Source organism: Vipera ursinii, assembly GCF_947247035.1.
Source record: "Vipera ursinii genome assembly, chromosome: 1".
NCBI lineage: Eukaryota > Metazoa > Chordata > Lepidosauria > Squamata > Viperidae > Vipera > Vipera ursinii.
Genome location: NC_139512.1, coordinates 8,180,194 through 8,195,009, shown reverse-complemented (window position 1 = coordinate 8,195,009; position 14,816 = coordinate 8,180,194). Strand labels below are relative to the sequence as shown.

The window sequence follows — 14,816 nt, the reverse complement described above, 5'->3', positions numbered from 1 at the left end:
TGGAACTCTTCTCTTCTCCCAAGTCTATGAAGAAAATCCTTTTTGCCTCAGAGAACTTGACGGCGACCATTAATTAAAGTAATAAACCGCCACGCTTCGTGGAGGGCAGGGGGGCGAGAGAAAAGAGAGACAGAAAACCTCAAAACTCGGCTGCATGCTTTAGATTGCAATTTGGATGTGCAGCTATTGGAAATGAGTCCTCTTGGGAACGCATAGAGGCTGACTTCCGAGCAGACATGTCAAGAATTGCACTATTAGTCTTAATATGTGGGCATCAGTACCCCCCAATTAAAATCAAGATGTCCTCAGCTATTTATTGGGGGTGGGAAGCGGGAGGAGGGAGGGAAGGAAGGAGAGGCATTTATGCATCTATGAGGGAATATTTGGCGGGAGAAATTTATACATCAGCGAAAAAGGGGGAAAAAAATAACGACAGACCTAAGGAGAATGGCACCCTTGAGCTGTGAATACATGATCTGTATACTTTGCTGTGCCTCTAATTACAGCCGTTCCTTAATCTGCTAATGACTAATCTGTCTTTCTGTGAATGCTGGGCGTTTTTACGGAGGGGAGAGACACATACGGCATCTTAGCAACTTTGCATTCTGTGGGCAAAACCAGATTGGTTGTTCGGGCAGCTCGGGAGGGTCTTCAAGGAGATTTGGGGTGGTGGAAATGTTTGAGAGAGGTGATAAAGAGAGAGAAATAAAAATTTGCAACTTGTGGGGAGATATGTTTCTGTTGCACATCAGCGCTTTTCAATCTTGGCCACTTTAAGACCTGTGAACTTCAATTCCCAGAATTCCCCAGGCAGCATGGCTGGCTAGGGATTTCTGGGAACTGAAGTCCACCCATCCTAAAGTAGCCACAGTTGAGAAATTCTGCTTCACATATTAAACAGCACTTCCTCTTTAGCTCAATTTCTCATGTTTTAAGATACTTTCAAGAATCCTGTTAATATTCTGGCAAATTAGTCCAGAATTGTGTTTCCATAAGGTCCTTGTGTTGAGGCAGAGCAGTTGGGATTAAATCTGAAGGATTCCTTAGATGACATAAAGAGGAAATTGAAGCAGGTGCATGAGATCAAGCCCCTAAGCCATGGCATCCAGCATTCAGATCCAACCGGGAGGTTCACAAGCAAGCATGAAGAACAAGTACTTTGATTATGGTTTCCGGCGCCTGATAATTCAGAGATTTAGTGATTAATGGCCCTTGTGGAATAACCTCATTCTCTTTGGAAACTCTCCAAGGTACGTCTGTTCAGTCTCTTCACAAGTTGCTTTTGAGCACAGGATCCCGATCACTAGGTTTATATTGCAAGATTCTTATTCTAGCAAAGGATCATCTCCTTCAGTTACTTGAGAACAATATAATCAATCAGAGATACTCTATATTGCTAGGGATAAACAAGAGGATTCTTGAGGCACTTTCAGATTGTAAGATTCTTCTGGGCCTGAATTTACGTGTATAAGCTTTGGGTCTGACTTGGGTGAGAAATTCCCTCTTTATTTCAAGTTGGTTTGTTCCTAAACCTGCAATCCTGTGGATCAGAGTTTCTCAACCATGGCAGCTTTTAGATGTTTGGACTTTAATTCCCAGAATTCCCCCCAAGCCTGTGATGGTGCTGGTTTAGCAGAGCTGAAATCCCTACCAGTAAAGAAAGTCAAAACAATCGAGATGGTGGCCACAGCTGTACATTAAAATTCCTTTTCTGTGTGTGTGTGTGTGTTGCATGTGCTTAAAAAGGGATGGCTTCTACTGCACTGTTCAGCTGCTACTGTAATATATTTATTAATTCTTTAAGAAAAAAACAGAGGGGAAAAAATCCCTGTCTTCCAGTTAAACTAAGCTGGGAGCCAGAACGTTTCACGAAGGGAAACGTTCCACAATTTTCTCATTTCTGAATCAATAAAACCATAAAATCCATCCCAAATTACAATTTTTTTAATTGCCAGTGACTTCAGCTAACCAGATCTTAAGGTCACAGAAGAGAAGAAGGAAGCCTCTCTTCTGTTATTTCAACCTAAGAAAAACTATAGCACAGGGGTCTTCAAACTTGGCCCTTTTATGACTTGTGGACTTCAACTCCCAGAATTCCTCAGCCAGCGTGTCTGGCTGAGGAATTCTGGGAGTTGAAGTCCACAAGTCATAAAAGGGCCAAGTTTGAAGACCCCTGGTGTAGCATATTCTGCAGTAAGCAAAGTTGGATGGGGGGCGGGGTTGGACTTGGTGAATTCTTAGGTCCCTTCCAACATTATGACTGGGCAACCTGCAGCTCCTGAGTCCTCTTTCTTGTTACACATTAAATTCAGAGCATTAAAGGTGCCATTTCCCAACCCTTTAATTATTGCATTATTTACATATGACATTTATAACCCCCTTTTGTAACAGAAGTTCAAAGCAATTTACAGTGTTCCCTCTTCCTATTTTTACCCACCACAATAACCTTCTGGGGTAGGTTAGGCTGAGAGGGAGGGATTGCCCCAGAGTCAGCGAATGAGCTTCTGAGCTGGAGAGAGACTAGAACGCAGGACTCCCCACTCCTAGTCCCCACTAAACCTGATTGGCTCTTGGGCTAAGAGGGAAGGACCAGCGCAGTATCAACCAATGAGCATCTGTGGCTGAGGAGAGACTAAAAATGGGGTATTCCCACTTCGAGTCTAATGTCTTCTCCCCTAGCCCACAATGGCTCTGCTCCCACACATCTTACTCTCTGCACATAGTCCTCAGCATATGACCATAATAGAACCTGCCCGTTATGGTCATAAGTCATGATGACCAATTTTATTATCTTTTGTAAGGCAGTCATTAAGCAAACACAGCTGTAAAGCCGCAACAGTCATTAAACAAATGCCACGGTCATTAAGTGAACGCACAGTTTGCTATGGGCAGAGTTTTGCCAAAGTGCCGGTTTTCAACAAAACTGTTGTAAAACTCAGTCACGTGACCGCAGGACACTGAAAACAGCCATAAATGTGGACGCACTACTGAGCATCAGAAGGGCCGTCACGTGACTATGGAGGAGGCTGGACTGTGGTAACTTCAGATCTGGGTTGTAAGTAGCCCCAAGGCAGTTCCGTCATAACTTTGAATGGTCGCTAATTGACCTTGACTTTAAGTCAAGGCCTACCTGTACAGTAGTCCTTGACTTATAACAGTTCATTTAGTGACTATTCGAAGTTACAACGGCACTGGAAAAAGTGATATATGACCGCTTTTCACACTTACGACCATTGCAGCATCCCCATGGTCACATGATCAAAATTCAGACACTTGGCAACTGACTCATATTTATGACAGTTGCAGCATCCTGGGGTCACGTGATCCCCTTTTGTGACCTTCTGACAAGCAACGTCAATGGGGAAGCCGGATTCACTTAAGAGCCATCTGACTAACTTAACAACTGCTGTGATTCACTTAATCACTGTGGTAAAAAAAAGGCCGTAAAATGAGGCAAAATTCACTTAACAAATGTCTCGCTTAGCAACAGAAATTTTGGGCACAATTGTGGTTGTAATTTGAGGAATACTTGTACTCTAAATTTAACCTCCAGGATAACAGTATCTGTAAAAAGTCAAATTTGACTGTTGAGATTCTTGAGATGTATTCCTTGTTGTCAGCCATTCAGCTGTGTCCGACTGTCAGCCACTCTAGGGATCAGCACTCTTTATGCTCCTCTGTCTCGCACATCTTGAGACATTACACTTTATTAAAACGAAGTTTCCTGCCAGTTGCTGGCATGCCGCAGCCCGGTACTGGTCCACAGACCAGGGGTTGCAGACCCCTGCCCTATACCATTTCAGACAAATAGTTCTCCAGGCTCTTCTTAAAAACCTCCAGTGGTGAAGCACCTACATGAGCTGGCGCAGTGGTTAGAACGCAGTACTGCAGCTCCTTCTGCTGACTGCCGGCTGCCAGCGGTTCTGCAGTCTGAGTCTCACCGGCTCAAGGTTGACTCAGCCTTCCATCCTTCTCAGATGGGTAAAATGAGGACCTGGATTGTTGGGGGCAATATCCTGACTCTGTAAACTGCTTAGAGAGGGCTGTAAAGCACGGTGAAGCGGTATATAAGTCTAAGTGCTCCAACACTGCAGGTTTTTAAGAAGAGACTAGACAGCCATTTGCCTGAAATGTATAGGGCAGGGATAGGCATAAAGGTAAAGGTAAAGGTTCCCCCGCACATGCGTGCTAGTCGTTTCCAACTCTAGGGGCCGGTGCTCATCTCCGTTTCATAGCCGAAGAGCCAGCGCTTGTCCGAGGACGTCTCCGTGGTCATGTGGCCGGCATGACTAGACGCCAAAGGCGCACGGAACGCTGTTACCTTCCCACCGTAGTGGTCCCTATTTTTCTACTTGCATTTTTACGTGCTTTCGAACTGCTAGGTTGGCAGAAGCTGGGACAAGTAACAGGCGCTCACTCTGTTACGCGGCACTCGGGATTCGACCCGCCAAACTGCCGACCTTCTGATCGACAAGCTCAGCGTCCTAACCCACTGAGCCACCGCGTCCCTTCAGGGATAGGCAACCTCGGCTCTTTTATGACTCATGGACTTCAACTCCCAGAATTCCTGAGCCAGTCAAGCTGGCTCAGGAATTCTGGGAATTGAAGTCCATGAGTCATAAAAGAGCCGAGGTTGCCTACCCCTGGTATAGGGTTTCCTGCCTGAGCAGGGGGTTGGACTAGATGACCTCCAAGGTCCCTTCCAACATTATTATTATTATCATTTGCTATTGCTTTTATATATATGTGTGTGTGTGTGTGTGTGTGTGTGTGTGTGTGTGTGTATGTTTTCTGAGGTTTTCGCGGGTGTCTGTATGTGGACCTTTGGTCATTCGGGTTTTTTCCCCCGCGTAGAATTGAAGGTGTAGGAGCATCCGTCATCCTCAGGCTGGTGGCTTCAGCTTCCTTCTTCTGGGAGAAGCATGTGGTAGTGGCTGTTTGTTCCTCTTTTTTATACATATACACATATACATACATTACAAATATAATATGTTGCCCACATAATAATAATAATAATAATAATAATAAATAATAATAATAATAATAATAATAATAATAATAATAATAATAATAATAATAATAATAATGATGATGATAATAGCAACAGTGCCAGGAGGCCATTCACTTGCTGCCGCTCTGCACAGTAGCCGAGGGCAAAGGCGCCGTGGCGTCGCCCTCCTGGCTCCCTCCTTCTCGGCTGGACCAGGAAGGGTTAAATTGGAGGCGTCCGCCAGGCTCTACCACATACCTGGGCGAAAGGTTCACCTGTGCGCCGCCAGGGAGGAGGAAGTTCGCTCCGCCGCGCGGAGGGGCTCGGGGAGCTCTACGGCTCGCCTTCTGCATCCGCGCACCGGCCGGACGGTGAGTGCTTCGAGGAGGCCTAGTCCCGGACTCCCCCTCCCCTCCCGGCTCTTTCGCCGAAAGTTTCCCCCTCTCTAGCGGCGGCTGCGCTCCCCTGCCTGGGCGCATGCCTGACTAGGGCGCGGCAGCTTCCCCCTTCTCCCTTTTTAGCTCGGGAGCGAGGAAAAAAGGAGGAAGGGGCAACAGTCGGCTCCTGCCGAGCCCGATCCTGCAAGACCCCCGTCCTCCCAACCCGCCACCCCCCGGCTTCTGGAGAGCCCCGATTTTGGCCGAATCCCTTTCGCCTTGGCGGGATTCTCGGCTGCGCCTCTAATACTTCCGAGGGGTGCGCATAAGCACGTCTGGGCGGGAAATCCAGAAATATGGAAACAAGGATCCGGAGTCCTGACGGGCGCAGGTTCTGGATCTGGATCTGGAAAGCGGCCAGCCGCTTGCAGGTGCCTTGGGCTTGTGTTACGCTAGCAGTCCTCGAGTGGGAACCGTGTACAAATAGAAACTGCTTGGATGGGTGTTCCCCGGCGCGGCCCCGTTGAGTTTCTTCTTTAATTTTTGAGAGGAAAGAGGAGAGCGGCTGTGGCGACCTCTGCTTTTGTTTCCCTGTTTCTTTTCTTTGTTATATTTGAATTTCCAGCTCCCAGTGTTTCCTTTGTGTTACAAAACCTGCCTTAAGGAACCAGGGTGAATGCAGGTTGGGATTATCTAGCTCAGCGTTTCCCAACCTTAGGAACTTGAAGATGCGTGGACTTCAACTCCCAGAATTCCCCAGCCAGCTGGCTGGGGAATTCTGGGAGTTGAAGTCCACGCATCTTCAAGTTCCTAAGGTTGGGAAACGCTGATCTAGCTAGCAAATAGAGCGCAAAATCCTTGGGAAGCTGCTGAAACTAAAATAGACAGGGGCTAATTGGTAGCTCTGGATTTCGGATAGAAACTCGTTTCATTTCCTGCCTGCAACGATAATCCTGTGAGCTAGGCTGACTTAAGAGGAAGTAACTAATCGGAGTCAATATCCAAAGTATTTGGGGGTGCAGTCTTGTTCTTCCCACTCCTTCAAAGCTTCATATTGACCCTCGGCTGTAATTTATTGAATAAGCCATAGTACCCTGTTTCTCAACCTTGGCAATTTTACAATGTGTGGACTTAAAACGCTCAGAATTCCCCAGCCAGCATGGAATTCTGGAAGTTGAATTTCCACGTGTCTTCAAGTTGCCAAGGTTGAAAAAAAAAACACTGCCATAAACGCTAGGTTCACACAGCATGCTATGACCTAAATCAGATTTAACAGACCATAACAGCTGGCTGCATATGTTACAGGAAGAGAAAAGGAAGTAAGTGGTGAAATGGTGTAATAAAACCTTCTTTAAAGGGATGGTGCTTCAACGGCAGGGCTGTGATTCACCCCTGCCCATAAAAGCTTCGGTTGAATTGTAATTTTCTTAGTGGGAAATTATCCAGTGCATCGGGAGCAAGTGCATAGAATTTGTTTAATTTAATCGAGTTTAAAATGAAACCAGACATTAGTTTTGGCTTCAAGGTTTTGTTGTCCAGGTCAACTTCTGGTGTCCTTTGGATGAAAAATTAAAGTCCCCTATGGGTTTAAGAGGAGGGACGCGGTGGCTCAGTGGGTTAGGATGCTGAGCTTGTCAATCAGAAGGTCGGCAGTTTGGCGGGTCGAATCCCGAGTGCCGCGTAACAGAGTGAGCGCCTGTTACTCGTCCCAGCTTCTGCCAACCTAGCAGTTCGAAAGCACATAAAAATGCAAGTAGAAAAATAGGGACCACTCCGGTGGGAAGGTAGCAGCGTTCCGTGCGCCTTTGGCGTCTAGCCATGCTGGCCACATGACCACAGAGACGTCCTCGGACAAGCGCTGGCTCTTCGGCTTTGAAACGGAGATGAGCACCGGCCCCTAGAGTCGGAAACGACTAGCACGCACGTGCGGGGGGAACCTTTACCTTTACCTTTATGGGTTTAAGATAAGGAAATATCTCTCCATCTTTAGTTGGAGGAAAAACAGACTGGTTTTGGGACCAAGAGTTACAGGAAAAATAAAACTGAATGTTCTGGTCCTTTAATTTGTAAAGCGTAACCATATATGCAATAGTGAATTTCATCACCTCTAATGAGCCGCTATTTATTATTCATGTATCTGTCAGAACTTATACACTTGCCCTTTCTTCAGGAGCAAAGGGCAATTTGCAGGAGGCTCGTTAATTTATTCCCTCTGAGGTAAATTGGGTCAAGAGAGAGGGGCTGGCCCCAGGTCCCCCAAACAGCTTCCATGGCTGAGGGGGGGCATGTATGTATGTTTCCCCACTCCTAACCCAGCCCTTTCCCCCCTGCAGCTGATTGGCTCTTTGGGCTGAGAGGGAGGGAGTTGCCCAAAAGTCACTGAGTTTCTGGGGGGGGGAACGACTAGAACTTGTTTTTTCCTGTTCCCAGTTGTAAAGTCGCATGCTTCACATAGAGACGGACACAGAGCTGGGGTAAAGATGAGTTTATTCTGAACAGAACGAACTGGGGAAACAGGGAAGCCTGGCGTCTATTTATACCTGCCCAGGTGGATGGCATCCAATCAGTTCAAACCTGGGCTTCCTGCCAGTGCAGGTGACAATGGGTGTAGATCCTGGCTTCCCACCAGGCTGACCATGCCTGGGGCTGTCAACAGCTTAAGTCATTAGGCTTATCCTGAGTGAGCAGTTATCGCCCGGAGCTGTCCAACCCCTCTGCTGATCTGCACCATCAGCCTCCTGCTGTGCTGTCCCTTTGGGTATGCTGGGAGGCATACACTGCACCAGTCCACTCCCTTCTCCACTACACTTGATTGGTTCTTGGTTTGAGAGGGAGGGATTGGCTCAAAGTCAGCCAATGAGCATCCATGGTTGGTGGGGCTAGAACCTGAGATTCCCCACTCCTAGTCCAGTACTTTTACTACTACCACTTGACTGACGCTTTGGGCTGAGAGGGGAAGTCAGCCAATGAGCTTCTATGTCTAAAATGGACCTCCAGCCCCTTCCCTACTACACCTGATTGGCTCTTAAGCCGAGAGGGAGAGACTGTCCCATAGTCAGCCAATGAGCTTCTGGGGCTAAGTCGGGAGTGGGACTTGAACTAGCTCTCCCAACACCTAGTCCAGCACCTTCACGGTTAAGCCACTTTGGTTCTGAAGCTGAGAGAGGACGGTTGTCCGGAAGTCTCCCAGGCGGCTTCCAATGGCTGTAGGGGAACAGAACTCAACTCTCCAGAAAGTCCATACCGTTGGTACTACAAAGTCCATATTGTGTGTCCTTCACTACTCCAGCACCTTCACCAGGGCTCCACAATGGCTCCCTTTTTCTTTGTTTTTCCTGCAAAACATTTCCCCAGCCATCCCTTGGATGTTGTTCTTTGCGGAGGAGGTATTGGAGAGGAAGCACTCAAAATCTTAAACGGATTAGAGAAGGGAAACTAATATTGTTTGCCATCATGTTTGACCTCTGTGGGATTTATCTAGGATTGCAAGCCAGCCATACCAAAGCAAAAAGTAGTTTATTTGCAGGGTGTGACTTTTGGGAAAAAGAGTTGACGTCTTGGCTGGTTTTCTGAGATTTTTCAGGGTTGCTTAACTCTGCCGAGGGGTTGTGAAATAAAAGGCAACACCACAGGAGGAGAGGGGTCAAACAAGTCAAGATGGTGGCTGCAATAATTTGATTGACTTTTGTTTCACCCTTGAGGCCCCGGCAACCAAGTCAGGTATCAAATCAAAGCAATATGGCATACAACAGCTCATTTAGTGACCATTCAAAGTTACAATGGCACTGAAAAAAGTGATTTATATGACCGTTTTCCACATTTAACAACCGTTGTAGCACCCCCTTGGTCATGAGATCAAAATTCAGATGCTTGGGAACTGACTCACGTTTATGACCATTGCAGGGTCATATGGTTACCTTTTTTGCGACCTTCTTACCAGCAAAGTCAATGGGAAAACCTGATACACTTAACAACCGTGTTACTAATTCAACAGCTGCAGTGATTCAATTAACGCTGTGGCAAGAAATGTCCTAAAATGGGATAAAATTCACTGTGCTAGTGTATAGAAGCTCTTAATAATCTGGGGATGTATAGGAGCTCTCCAATCCCAGGTGCAGATAGTCCTCAAGACAACATGCTGGCTGGGGAATTCTGGGAGTTGAAGTCCACAAGCCTTAAAGTTGCCAGGTTTGGTCTCTACACACTTTCCTTTTTGCATTGTGCAGCGGGAAATGGGGCTGATTTACGTGGTGCTTCAGTTTGTAAGGGACAAACAGGGCACAGAGTCAGAACTGAAGAAAAGTTCTTGTTCAGGTATAACCAGTTGTGGGAACACTGTATTTTTGTCTGTGACTTCCTGTTGCTCATTGTAACTTAACCTTTTCTCCATTTCTGAGTGTCCCTTTAAGGGTCTCTAATCATAAGCTGCCACTAGAGAACGAAATAGGTTTTGTAGGATCAATTTCACTGCATAAACCAGGGATCGTCAAACTTGGCCGCTTTATGACTTGTGGACTGCAACTCCCAGGATTGCCTAGCCATCATGACTGGCTAGGGAATTCTGGGAGTTGAAGTCCACATGTCTGAAAGTGGCATGGGCTTGAACTCCCAGAATGTTTCTCAATCTGAAAGTTGCCAGGGTTTTAGGTGTGTTTTAGACATGGCACACAGGAGTCTTCGACTTAATTATTCATTGCTACCAAAAAAACCAACAACAGTCGTGAAACAGCAGGACATCACTCTTCGGTTCTTGGTCTGTACAGGTAGTCCTTGACTTACAACCATTCCTTTAGCGACCATTCAAAGTTACAACAGCACTGGAAAAAAGTGACTTATGACCAGTTTTCACACTTACGACCGTTGCAGTATCCCCAGTGATCACGTGATCAAAATTCAGATGCTTGGCAACTGGTTCATAATTATGATGGTTGCAGTGTCCCGGGATCATGTGATCTCCTTTTGTGACCTTCTGACACGCAAAGTCCATGGGGAAACCAGATTCACTTTACAACCGGGTTACTAACTTAACCACTTCAGTGATTCACTTAACAACTATGGCAAGAGAAGTTGTAAAATGAGGCAAAACTCACTTAACAACTGTCTCACTTAGCAACAGAAATTTTGGGCTCAATGGTGGTCGTACGTTGAGGACTGTCTGTGATTCTTTTAACAGTGCGGAGGCTTCCACTCCACAATTGTGGGTGTATTTGTGGAACTGAATGTCTGAATTCATTTAACCTGGTGACTAAATTAATCCACTTAGAAAAGTTGGTGAGTTGGTGCTTACATCGACCCATCGGCTTCCCAAATGGCCTGTTTTTGCCCCTAAACTCCCCAGAACTTCAGTGAGGTTGACACTAATTTAGCTGAGTGTGTTTTGCTAGGTTCAGGGCCACCCCTTACACAGCTTGTGTGCGTACTTCTCTCTAGATCTCCTTTTAAGTGGTGTGTGTATTGAACTGAATCCAAAATAGGTGCATTGAAAATAAAAGGAAACTCTTGACCATTAGAGGGAGTCCTTGACTTATGACTACACATAAGCCCAAATTTTCTCTTGCTAAGCAAAAGAGTTGCTAAGTGATTTTTGGCCCATTTTTTTACCATCTTTCTTGCCACAGTTGTTAAGTGAATCGGTCAAGTGTGAAAAAAGGTCATGTCGCTTTTCACAATGTGTTGTATTTTTGAATGGTCACTAAATGAATTGTTTGTAAGTCGAGGATTACCCGTATTTGCCCTAAGTGGGAAGTTAGAAACCCAGATACAGGCGGATTCAAAGGAGCAAAGAAGGAAAAATGGACTATGCTTAGTAGCATAGGTATGCGCTGCTGGAAATGTCCAGAGTCACTGGTTTGAAATGGGCAGCTATACCAATTGAATAAATGAATAAATACTGGCAGCCCTTGAGTTAGGATGAGCAGCATGGTAGCCTAATGGCGAAGACACTTGCCTTCCATCTGTAAGCTTGAGACAGTTTGAACAATTAACCACTGGAATGACCTGCCTCCAGAAGCTATGAATGCTCCATAATTGTCTGAAATGGTATAGGGCCATGGTGGCGAACTAATGGCACGCGTGCCACAGGTGGCACGCATCGCCCCAATCCTAGGCCTTCAGCTGGGTTTTGTAAAACCTTGTCACTTTAGGCCTCCGCCGTGTGCAAAAAACAAAGGTTCAATCAAACAATTAATTTCAACTTCTCGTGGGAAAAAAAAGATCTCGCAAAGTTGGAATTGATTGATTGAACTTTTTAGTCCCACCCAGTCTGCCGTTACCACCGCAGCCACACCTACCCAATTGCCCATGCCCACCCAATTGGCCACACCCACCCAATTGGCCACGCCCACCTGACACCCAGTGATACATAAGTGGGTTTTGGGTTGCAGTTTGGGCACTCGGTCTCTAAAAGGTTCGCCATCACTGGTATAGGGTTTGCTTCCTGAGCAGGGGGTTTGGACTAGATGACCTCCAAGGTCCCTTCAAACTTTATTATTATTATTATTGTTGTTATTGATCATCGCACAGTCAGCCAGATGTTCAGACTGGATTTGGCATTTTTGTCTAACTATCGAGTCCTTACTGAGGACCTGGGATAGGCAGATGTGGATGTTTGATGGTATTACAGATATCGTCGCAGGATGGAAACAGTTCCTAGTAAGGCCGCCTTTTGCAATTGACTAATGGCGAATTTGTCAATGCCAATGGTGTTCAAGTGGTGCTCCAGTTGTTTTAGGATTGCACCCAAGGCGCCTATTACTATTGGTACTACCCTTGCTTGCCTTTGCCACAGTCTTTCTATTTCTATTTGTAGGTCTTTGTATTTTGTTGTTGTTGTTATTATTATTTCAATCCCAGATAGCAGATGTTTCTCTCCTAGGACGCAAAGAAAAAATATCTGCTGCGAACTCTGAGTAGGCATCAGGAAGGGCATCCAGCCAGTAAAGGCTCAGCTCTATCCAGTCACCATCTCTACTACCCCAAATTGAGGGATTACAGGGTCATTAAAAAAAGGGAGGAATCCTTGACTTAGGGCCATTTGTTTAACAACCAAAAGGTGACAGTGCCCATCCTTTGCAATAACAGTCACTGCAGTGTCCCCATATGTCCATAATTTGGGTGCTTGGAAACCAGCATGTATTTACAATATTTGCAGTGCCCTTTGGTCACGTGATTGCCATTTGCTACTTTCCCAGGAATTTTCTGACAAGCATAGTTATGTGACTGTGTGTTTGCTTAATGACCTTGGCCAAAAAGGTATTAAAATCAGACTCGTTTAATGAATATATCGCATAGCAGCCAAATATTTCGTCCCAATGTTGGATGCTGAGGATCAAGACGCCCTCTGCTGTTCACTCCCATATATGGCATCTCAGAGCTTGGAAAACCTACAAATAAGGCTAAAATTGCATATAAATAAATGTATATTCTGCCCAGCATTGAGATGGGCAGCATATACATTTAATAATAAGACAAACGAATAAAACTCCAGGATACTTATTTATTTATTGCATATTATTTATTTATACCTTAACCTTATTATTTTTACAAATAACCTTACAAAAAACATACCCAGGACACTTTCTTCCTCCTGTTGGTTGCCCTCTTGGGAACATCCCAATAATTTAAGGGTTTGTTTCTGAGCAGAGCTTCCTCAGCATTGTCTGTTTTATTTGTGCATCTAAAGAAGGTGACAATCTAATATCCACTGTTTTAGTTGACTGATTGCATCAGATCAGTGTTTTTCAACCTTGGGAACTTGAAGAGGTGTGGACTTCAACTCCCAGCATTGTCCACAGAATGCTAGGAATTGAAGTCCATACCCAGGGGTAGGCAACCTTGGCTCTTTTATGACTCATGGACTTCAACATCCAGGAAGTTGGCTCAGGAATTCTGGGAGTTGAAGTCCATGAGTCATAAAAAGAGCCAAGGTTGCCTACCTCTGTCCATACCTCTTCGAGTTACTGAGGTCAAAAAACACTGCATCAGATTTATCTTCTTTTTCCTCTAGAGAAGCTCGGTTAAAAGTAATTTTGTCTACTGCTTTCTTACGTGCAGAAGTTTGAAAATGGAGTTTCTCAAGAAAGGGTGCTTTTATTATGCTTTTATTATGAATAAAGCAGTTGTAGAGCTTTCTGTACTGACTGGGGAGGTGCCTGATTACATTGGTGGCAGGGAACAATTTTTCCCCCAAGTACTTGAGATGCCGATCACAACCCAGTTTCCAAAGGACAATCAGAATTTAAGAAGTTCTCTAGGTTTGACTTCCGCTTGCAAGAGATCGGCCATTCCTGTGGCTAGCTGGTGGCTTCCTGCAACTACAATACCCATACACCTGAAGGGCTTCAGGCTGCTTTAAGGCTAGCACAATGGCCCGACCTAGCTATTTTTAGCATTTTTGCAGTGAGGTTGTGTTTGAGATTTTGTTAAAATCTGGAGTTTACCTTTGACCTCTGCCGAGCAATTTCCACTGTTTTGTCTGTTCATCGCAGTCCAAACCTTTTGCAACAAATATTGACACTGGGTGCAGAAGGAGCAACTAGAATTATCGGCAGTTTACTAAGGCAAGATGAGCAATTTTTCAGGGCAGAATGTTGGCTTTTGAAATCCCATTGAATGTTTTGAATTCACCTCCGGAAGCCTAATTCTAGAGGTAGAAGCTGGCCAGATAAAAGAAGGAACTTTTGAACCCACGAGCTTATATAAGACATCAGCTTAACTCTGCAGGCTTCGACGTGAACACCAGGTCCGATTAAAAAAAAATGGAAAGGATTTATCAACAAAGCCTATCTCTCTTTTTTCCTGTCTTTTTCTATATTGACTTTTCATCTCTGTTTAGAGCCAGTTTGGACTAGTGGTGAAGGCACCCAGCTAGAAAGCAGAAGACTGTGTTGATCTCGGGGTGGAGTGCAAGCAGTCTTCCAATCTCTCAGGGGCTGTCCCAAAGAAGAGGGAGTCAAGCTATTCTCCAAAGCGCCTGAAGGCAGGAGAAGCAGCAACGGATGGAAACTAATCTAGGAGAGAAGCAACCTAGAACTAAGGGGAGATTTCCTGACAGTGAGAAAAATTAATCAGTGGAACAACCTGCTTCCAGAAGTGGTGGGTGCTCCATCACTGGAGGCTTTTACAAAGATGCTGTTATTCTGTTAGACACGAGAAAGAGCTGCAGTCTAGACTAGAATTCTAGTCCTACCCTAGGCATGAAAGCCGGCTGGGTGACTTTGAGCCAGTCGGTTTCTCCCAGCTCATGACCCCAGGCTCAGCTGACAGGCCGAGTCAATTCCTGTCACGACCAATGAATCAACACTGAGTTGATCTGTTGTTAAAAAAAGAAAAAAGATCCTGTACGCTGCTAAAGTAAATAAATCAGTACAGCGTCCAAAAATGAACCGTGGGAATATTGGTGCTTTACGTTAATTAATTTCTTGCTGGAAACGGACCACCCTCAGAAACGA

General features: G+C 45.4%; 1 protein-coding gene across 1 annotated transcript in view; it reads left to right on the top strand.

Moving 5' to 3' along the window:
- The first annotated feature begins 5,114 nt into the window (after positions 1 to 5,114).
- The window catches only part of TJP3 (tight junction protein 3), a 50,045-nt gene continuing 40,343 nt past the window's right edge, over positions 5,115 to 14,816 (top strand). Inside the window, exon 1 of the mRNA XM_083363531.1 lies at positions 5,115 to 5,361. The gene's annotated coding sequence lies outside the window, so the exon portion shown is untranslated. The remainder of the gene's footprint in view (positions 5,362 to 14,816) is intronic.